Source organism: Crocodylus porosus, unplaced genomic scaffold, assembly GCF_001723895.1.
Source record: "Crocodylus porosus isolate Cpor-Errol unplaced genomic scaffold, CroPor_comp1, whole genome shotgun sequence".
NCBI classification, from domain to species: Eukaryota; Metazoa; Chordata; order Crocodylia; family Crocodylidae; genus Crocodylus; species Crocodylus porosus.
The window spans coordinates 4,219,692-4,229,461 of NW_017728928.1; positions in this window are offsets into that span (position 1 = coordinate 4,219,692).

A 9,770-nucleotide genomic window follows, 5' to 3' on the forward strand; every position below is an offset into this window, starting at 1 on the left:
CCGAGTTGCTACAAAGTTGCCAGGACCTCATCAAAGCGCCGCGTCACCGCGCCTTAAAGGGGCAGCGCGCCCCCCGCCTTAACCCCCGCGGCGCCGGGGACACGGCGGTTTCTGCCCCGGGGAGGGGTCGGGCTGGCCGGGAGCACGACCGGCCCGCGGACGCGCGCGGTGCTTCCCGACTCCGCGCGAAAGGTTTGAAGGAGAGGGGGGACCCGAAACCGGGGCTCCGGGCCCCGCGCGGCGGGTCCGCTCCTTCCCGGGGCCGGGGCCGGGGCCGTGGGCAGAGCCAGGACCGCCTGGCTGCGCGCGCAGGACGTGGACGTCCACGTTTCGTTTGCAGGCCGCGTCGACGGACACGAGCCCACCCGCGCCCCGACGGCGCGAAGACGACGCATCTTCCCACCGGCTCTGCAGCATTACGCCGAGGCCCAGAGCAGCTCCACGGCTGGGGAGGGGTCAAACCCAAGCCCTCCCCCGGGCGGGGATGCTAAGAGGCCCCCGCCCCGCAGGCCGGCTGTGTGTGCAAAAGCCTCCCTGCTTTCCACTGTCAGCGCCGGGGTGGCCCAACCGGATGGGGCAAGCGGCTGATGAGCCTTTTGCATCTGAGTATTTTCAGTATCTCAAATAAATGAGTTTGGTACCTTGGCCTGTGGTTTCCGGATCCCACCATGACTCCTCCCGCTTGCCCCCAGCCACTGCCCCCAGGAAGTCAGCAGATGAGTCACCAAAATGTCCCTGCAAGGAGAGCAAGCAGCCCTAGGCCTAAGCTAGAGGCCCAGGGTACCTTGCATGGCTATCCACCCCACAGCGGCTGAATTCTGGGCAAAAGAGGAGACTTTTGCACCTGTGGATAGCGCAGGATGCTTTTGGGGCGGGGACCTCAATCTAAGACAAAAGATGTAAATTATAGCTGGAGAAAAGTGCCAGAGTTTTAGCTCTGGAAAAAGAAATTCCTTTATAGACAAGTCAGCAACAGCAAGCCTGGCTGTGGGCTTTAACTGAGCTGGAGGCACTGTCTCTAGGAGTGGCAGGACATAACAATGACTAAATAAATCAGTGACTACTGCCTAGGATCAAGACCCTGTTATGCCAAGCTCTGCACAAAGCACTTGCAACCTGGTTGGCAGTGCTGAGATTTTTTGATGGAGAAAGAGTAAAACCACCAAAGTAGCAGCTTCTAAATCCTGGCCTGGTCCTGCCGCACCAGAAAAGTCCTGGTCCTGCTCTGGACTAGAAGTTTAGACATGAAAAGCTCTCTTCTCCCATGCTCTCATTTTTGGTGGTTAAATCATTCACTGAGGAAGAACTGGAGCGTTAAAACAGCACGTAGGCGACATCTGATCTATATCATCTAGTCCAACCGGCTGCAACACCATCCTACGGTTTATAAGAAGTTTCTTCTACCGAAAGGAAAAGCAACACAAAACGGGCTAAGACGAGACAACTCCTACTGAAGAAACTCTCCTGACATCACTGATAGTGCACACAAGCGTCATTTAAGAAATAGCAGCTGTTTTGCTGCCATACTGTAATGGCACTGCCAGGTGATGCAGCACAGGAGCCAATACACGATAACGTGGCTTTGGTACCATTTATACATCACTTGGCATGAATTGTCTCCCGAAACAGTCACGGGAGCCCAGGTGTTCAGCTCGCTGAACTTGCCTGTGTGAGGGTCCAAGCTCTTCCAAGCTGGGACTGTGCTATAGAGACCAGCCAGCCGTTACACTTAAAAAATATCCTCGTTTCACTGCCCCTTTCCTCCCTACGCAGGGGTAGTTGCACTCCTGGTACTGAGGGTAGCCTGGTGCTAAAGACAATTCTGAGCAGCAAATACAGGGATCTTATTTGGATCGTCCTACATCGCTCACCCGGGGCTTTGCCCTCACGAGTACCATGCAACCTGGGACCAGGAAAAGCTTTGCAACGCACAACCGGTTCTCTTTCCGCATCTGTGGTACGTCCACACAAAGATGCACGTGCTGCTGGGCTCACTGGGAGCTATGCCGATGAACTGGAATGACTGACCTTTCACAGTTTACTTCACCTCTACCAATGTCCAGCATTGACCGTCCTTGGATTAGGCCCACAGGGAATTCCCTTTGCTGGGGTAGTTGCTACAGGTAGGAAGACAAGTTGGTATCTTTGGATATGCTTTGCGTTGACTAAGCTAATGCGGAATATGCATTCCTACTACTCTCACCAGGTGGCAACATACTTATTTGACTTTTTGGCATGTTACCTTTTTCATTTTAGACAACATCTCAATGACAGTGTCAGCAAGTGACAACAAAATGGGCTAGCAGGCAATGGCAGCCGACCCTGATGACGTGGCTGAAAAGCCCGAACAAATATTCCACCGCTTCACAGTTGAATTTTGCACGTGACATCTACATTTTGGTCAAAAGGCTTGAAGAGTTTGCTACAACAAAACAAAGAAGGTGTAGAAAAGAGCTGAAGAGAGGACTAAACCAAAATGAAAAAAGGAATGGATATATTTTTTTGCCCTCGGACGCCTCCTTGGAACAGATACAGAAAAATGTTTTGGGAAAAAAAATGAGATCCTTTAGGAATTGGACTGGTCTAATAGGGTTTCTCCATCTCTACTTTGCGCGGCTGTGTAGCATGCCAGCAAAGAGACAGGTCGACAGCACAGGGCTGATAACATCTGATTTTCTAGACCCCTGTGCTGTCTTCCAAACTTCACCTAGTTAACTTCACTCCATCAATGTCATCTCTACCCATGAGGCAGATGCTTTATTGGTGTCTCGCTCTGAAAGAAACGTCTCCAGGTTGTTGTCTTTCTGCATAAAACTAGGTCAAATGCCACTAATGCTAAATCTCTAAAGAACACACCAGAGTGCAGCTGTGTTCACTTCTCCTAGCTGTAGTTATTTATGGGCACGATCAGCCTGAGACACCTAAACCTTGTCATTTTTTAAACTGCTTTCCCCTTGAAATATTCCTGTTTGGGGTGGTATCAAGCCGCTTCTGGCCCTCCAGAATATCTAATGCCTTGTCACATTTCTCACTGAGGACGGAGCAAGCCTACCTCAAGCTGTCCACCTGCTCGAGGACTGCATCGCCTGGAAGTTTAGTGAGACGTGCAAATAGACACGAGCTCTGATTTTGCACAAAAGCCAGGTATAAACTGGCCGTGCGCCACTCAAGTGAATCGAGTTATGCCAACTTGCATCGAGCAAGAGTCTGACCCATTTTATTTAGAAGAGCAGCAGCAATAATACGGCATCTGAAGAGCCTGCCTTTCACTGCTAACATTAACTTAAATACTCAGCACTATACGTGTCCCTCAAAGAACACCGACGAGACAACAGTACCGAACCATCAGCTCGTAAGGGTTTGGTAAATAATAAAAGCGCCAAGCTCTTACGTTGCGCTTTTTATCACAGATCTCAAAGGACTTTATAAAAGAGGCCAATATCATTGCCCCCATTTTACAGATGGGAAAACTGAGGTACAGGGCATGCAAGTGATTTGTCCAAGGCTGTGGCAAAGGTGGGAAGTGAACCCATATTGCCTGAGTCCCAGTACAGCATCCCATCCACTGCTTCTGATCCTAGCTTTCTTAATAATATTCACATTAGTCCTTAGATGAAACATAAGGAAAGATCATAATGAGAGTGCAAGGGAAAGTACCGCGACGTGTGCCTACTGGCATATTTTTGTAGGCACATACATCAGCATCTGTAGCTCTTCTTTCACCATGAAATTTAGTCTTGTGCATTTTCTGTTCGGAAAAAACACTGAAAAGTTGAAGTACATCTGCATACGAGTCAACAGTGTGACACTGTTGCAGGAATGACAAATGTCATTCTGGGATGTATTAACAGGAATGTTAGACACTAAATAATTATCCCACCGTGCTCGGTACTGGAGAGGCCTCAGCTGCAATGCTGCGCCCAGGTTTGGGCAGCACGGTTTAAGACAGATGTAGACAAGCTGGGGGAGTCAGTGCAGAGCAACACAGATGACCAGAGGTTCAGCAGACGTGACTAGTACGGAAAGGCTGAGAGAACCGGGCTTGTTTAGCGCAGAAAAGAGGAGACGATGTGACTACGTTATGACTATGATAAGTCACCCAATATGTAAAAGCCTGTTATAGAGAGGACAATGGTGAATTGTTCTCCACGGCCATTCAGGACAGAACAAAAGGTAACTTGTGGCAAGGGAGACGTTGGAGATATTAGATATTGGAGTCTCCTCTGGCTCCGTCCCTCTCAAGGACTGACAAAGACCCCAGGGCTGTGCTACCTGCTTCTATGGCATCGTGTGGCCATCCAGGGAGAGCACACACCAACCACTGACACTTCCTCAGCCTGGTCATGCCCAAAACCTTGCAAAGATTAATTTTTCCAACTATCAGAGTTGGTCTAAGAAAAGACATCAGATTAACCCAAAGAACCTTGTCTGCCTTGGTTACTATAGTGCCTTTATGGGACACCCTGTAATGCCTCGTGTTAGCTGGTATACAGACTTATGCCAGGCATGAGGGAGCAAAACGGGGGCTCAAAAAGGTAACTGGTCCCTAATGTGGTCATTCAACCATGTGTGTCCCTGGGTTGAGAGTGTAATGAGGGAAACTCTCCCCGAAAGCAATGCTTGCAACACCTACCGGCAAGGAGACGTCCGGCTTGCCTGTTTCACCGGCACTGCTCATTAAACGTGTCTTTTAGGGATGGGAAGTAGGGAGGCAGGAAGAAGGAAAAGTCAAAACCCAGCAGCCTAAAACCTATCTTTTCTCAGCTAGCCAAATCCCTGTCAGCTCACCTCCAAAGGTGACAAGTGTTCTGGTTTTCCTTCTTTACCCCAATACAGATCAAAGCCCTCCTGCATGACACCCATCAACCCAAACATCTTGTACCTCGTTTTCTCCATGCATACAAATCAAGAGGAGAGGTTGAAATGTTTCCTCTTCCCATCAGTTTTTAAGTGTTTTGGGGATTCTTGGCTGAAAAGGTGCAAGGTTATGGAGGTAGGACGCACGTCTGAGTGAGACGGAGGTAACCCAAGGAAGACCCAAGTGACAGTAACATCCAGACCCCAAATCTGCATTAGTTAGACATTCAGGCTGACGTCACATGCACTGTTATATGCTTTGCAAGCTGTGGGATTCTCACTGGTGGTCATGTTGATAACAAGATCAAAGGCTTGCAAGTATTTCAACAGAAGTGCTGGGAACAGCCTTGATCAAAATAAGCAGAAGACCCTGTATATAAAAGACACAAGAGTTTTGCAACCCACATGTGAACCTTTGAAGTTATTCCTTCTTTTCTTTATCAACTATTTTAGCATCATTAGTTTAAGAAATGCAAACCCGATTATCTGTGTAATCTTTATGCTATTCGATCCTATACCTGTCTGTCTGTATATGCAAGAAGTCAATTTAGAAGTGCAGAGTATTATCCGGATGCAGACAGACTGTTGCGACACAGAAAAAAGGCTTGCAAGAGAGGCTCAAATAGAAGAGAAGAAAACACACAATTAGTTTTATGGGATTTGAAGTTCGTTTAATAAGCCAACGTACTTTTGTCACTGAGTCTTACCAGATAAGTCTGATAAATTTTCTCTTCCTATAATCCTTTTAGCATTTCCATCCCCCCACACAGACTTTTTTCCTTGATGTTTTGTTCAGCACACTCCCTGCTATCTGCACCCTCTTGGCCAGATTTTTTAGACTTAAAAGGGGCACCGTATCAGCACTAAATGTTCTATGAGAGCTGATAAAGCACACACCAGCACTTTGCTATCTATTAACATTTCTGAACTGCTTCTGTCACCTACATGGAATATTGATTAGAGCAAGGTGGTGGGGGACACGGGGGGAACAAGTCACTATGGCCAAGCCCATGATTCATTGCTCTCGGCCGAGGCGAGAGCTACAACCACTTCGTGGCAAGCCTGGCAAGGCAAAGGACCGGCAGGTAAATGGACCATCGCTATGATTGAGGGGCAGGAAGGGACTAAGGTAAAATTCCAGCCTATTTGATCATGGAAAGAGGAAGATATTTTCCATGCTCCTTAAGGTAAAGCATTCCTGTGTGCCCAGAGAAAGTCTTCAAAAAAGGGCTGGACAGTGACACCCTGCTTCAGGGAAGAGTGAAGTCTGTCCATTTGGTAACAAGCAGGGTCTGCTGAGATGCTGGCATGATGACGAAGGAAGTGAGCTAGGGCACGTGTTACTTGCTTGCACCGATGCGATGCGACGCTGCAATGTAATAATGCCTGTTGTTTGCCGGCTGGATTCTATAGCAGTGTAAAAAATGGTTTCTGAAAAGGCCAGCTAAGTATGAAGGGGAGTCGCAGAAAATCGTGGAGAAGAAAGGAAATCCAAATGGTTTGAGTTTAACTATTAAACATAGTTTCCAGCTAGTGTGCTCAGAATTTGAAATTAAACAAATGAAAGAAACATGTTTCAAGGGTTTTATGTAGGCAATAATGTCATTAACAGGAAATAAAGAAATTGGGCTTTGCAGCTGCAGCATAAAAACTTAACCCTTCTTGTGCTGTGGAGTGTGGATCCACTGCAAACGCATCAAGAGGCCTTTCTTCTTCATGAATAGTGTTATTTTGTACCCACAAAGCACTGGACAGGAATTAGGGTACAATTCAACCCTGTGTGGAGGGTCCAGCACAAGACTTCTGCTCAGCTCTAATGATCCGAATAGGGCAAGAGCAGAATGGAGCTGGTGTGCAGGCCTGCGCTGGCACTCTCCACGTGACAAGTTGCAGTCCTTGCTTCAAAGCATGCAGAGAAGAGGCCAAGGGATCATTTTTGTAGATGGGAGAAGAAGTGACTTGCCCAAAGGGTCACACAGCAATGCATCTGTAGTCAGAACTGCCACTGCTGCGCTTTCACCACCAAGTCCTGCTCCCTGCAGCTTTGGGCCTATATACTTAAAACATTGTGCAAAACAAAAAAAACCAGTGACTAGGATGGTTCTTGCAATGCGTTCTTAACCTTTACAACTCTAAAAGGCCCCGTTTCCCTTTCCAGTGGACTGCTTTCTCATCTGAAAGTTAATTCCATACTTGCACACATCAACACGCAACCACGAGCTCTTGAATATCATGACGACTTCACGATTTCACCGTCTGGGACCATTATCAGTGGTATATAGAAATGATTCATAAGCACAGCACATAAACAGAGAGTCCCCTGAACTTATTTTAAAGGATGGGGTTAGCCAGGTCTACACATGCTGGAAACAGCAGCAGATGCAGGGTGGGGGCAGGGGCACAGCTGCACCCCTTTCCGGACCACGTAAGTGCCCCAAACATGGAGGGTTTCCCCCTCCCATCCTGTCTGTACTTAGCTGCCTGGCGTTCCCAACCAGCTGGAAAGGGAACGACATGGGATGACTGGTGTGAGAGAGCCAAGAACTTAGACAAATAGCGAAGTTCCCTATGGTGTCTTGTTTCCCATTTAGACTCTCGGCTGTCAGCGGGGGCCGAGGAGGTAAGCTGGGTGGAGCCGTCAACAGATGATACTAGAGCAAGAGAACCATCAAGTGTGAGTAAGTTTTACTGACTACAAGAAAACTTTTGGGTCATTATTGCAAAGTTCTCCGCTCCCTAGGACAGGCCTCTTTTCCCCAGTTACCTAAGGGTGCTGTGAGAGCTGGGAGCTCTGAAACGCAACCTGCCAATTCAATCCTTGTTATCAGGCAGAATACTGAAATGCTGATCTAGAATCCAAAAAAACATGCTAAATGTTCAAGGCAGTAGAAACACAGCTGCCAGCTGATTTACTTAAAGGTACAAGAGAGGTGGAACATAAAGCCTAGCTAAAACACAGGGCCATTTTGCTTTTAGGCACGCTATTCCAGACAAAAGTCTCACCGACTCCAGTGGGAGTTTGTCTGAGCAAGGACTACAGGTTTGGAGGTGTTCTCCGGAAGAGGTAAACCCTTCCCCGGGGAGGGCTGCAAAATGCAACCTCTTGTTATTGTTCTGTCCGGTCCAGGGTCACACTGCCTTTCCTCCAGCCCACTTCCTCTCATTTCTGCATTAATTTCTTAAGTAGATAGTACCTTTCCTGCCAAAACCCTATTGATTACACGAGAAAGTATTTTCTTCCCTGTGGGGAACCTTCACTATAAGCCTTTCAAGTGAAGTTAAATAATTAACGTTGACACTTTTGTTTTACCTTTTCATTAAATGTAGGGAAAGCTAAGTAAGTGTCAGGTCGATACATCCCCAGCCAGGACACAAAAATTGCTGTTTGGACATATCTGTTGTTAAGAATCATTACTGATTTTTTTTGAGTTGAAACCATGGTACCAAGAGAGAGAAACCATCAAAAGATTGTTTGAATAAATGCTTAATTGTTTAGGATTTCTAATATATTTCTAGGCAGACAAGGTTCTTTGCGTGAATCTGATATCTTTTATTATATAATTGTTTTCCAACTACTTAAGTTGGTCTAATTAAAGATATCAGATTCACGCAAAGAACCTGGTCTATGTCCTTAGACCAACACGGCTACAACCTGCATCCCTGTAATATATTTCTAGGAACCTGTTATCTATGGCATCCCTTCCCATGTGGCAAGAGTCCTGACCCTTCTCTGTTACACTAATGAATATTAGAGACAACTCAACTGAAGTCTTGAGTCAAGTGGGGTAGCTTCATGAAGGACAAATAAGCTCCACTGAGTTATACCACTTTGTGACCTCGCACAGCACCATTGCACTAGGCTCAGACTTGGAGGGAAATCAGATTTTTCCTTCCTTATGTTTTCAACCAAGCTGAAATGAATGTGCTTTCTTTTTAATTCTTTAAAGATAATATTAACCTACGTGTCTTGCTAACTAGCCAAAATTATCCTTGGGCTTTGGCCTTGCTGCTGATACCACCACCACCACCCTCCCAAGAGCTGCCTGTTCCTGAAGCATTCAAAGGTGCAGCACAAAAGCAACTTTTTACAAATCTTTCCCAGACAGCAAGCAGGAGAGTTTAATTTACACCAGCCTCTTTGGCACACACACTATTTTCCCCTCCTACATGGTATGTATCAAACCGGTCTGATCCTTACTGTATCCAACGCAAATTGCATAGCGTCTAGTCCTTCCCCATGCTGGCTGGTTGCACCATTTTCCACGCTGTTTTTTGCAGCAACCACACAATGTGTAAAGCTTTTTTAAATATTGTTTTTAGACATCACAATCTCAAATTGAGGCTGTGACTGCACAGTAGTGGGAGTCAGCAGAGAGCTGCTTCGTGGTCCAGCTTGCACCAGTGACCTTAGGCAACTTGGCTTCTGTGCAATGCATTCCCCCCCACGAATACCACAGGGATGATCACAACCATCTCACCAAGTTGTCAGGAGAATTCACCAAAGTCTGGAACATTTGCTCAGGTCCTCAAATACTGCAAAGCTTTATCATTAACGATCTTTTTATTATTATTCTATAGCGGATGGTTAGGGCCAAGCCTATTTCACCGTCCTGTGCCTAGGTGGCACTTAGGCAGCTGGGTCTATGCAAGTCCCCAGACTTTGATCAGAGAAAAGCACCAGCAGCAATTGGGAGGAGGAGGAGGAGGAGGGTCCTCCTACCTTTTAGCCAGTGGTCTAGTAGCTAGAGCACTTCCCTAGGAAGTGGGGGACCCAAGGTGTAGCCCCCCCTCACCTAGAAGAGAGTTGCACCCTGTATCTCCCACTTCACAGAGCTATGGTCCAACTCCTATATCAGGGGCTAGGCATTGCCTACATCCCTCTCTAGGCCTGCTCCTGAAGCTGGCTCAAGGGG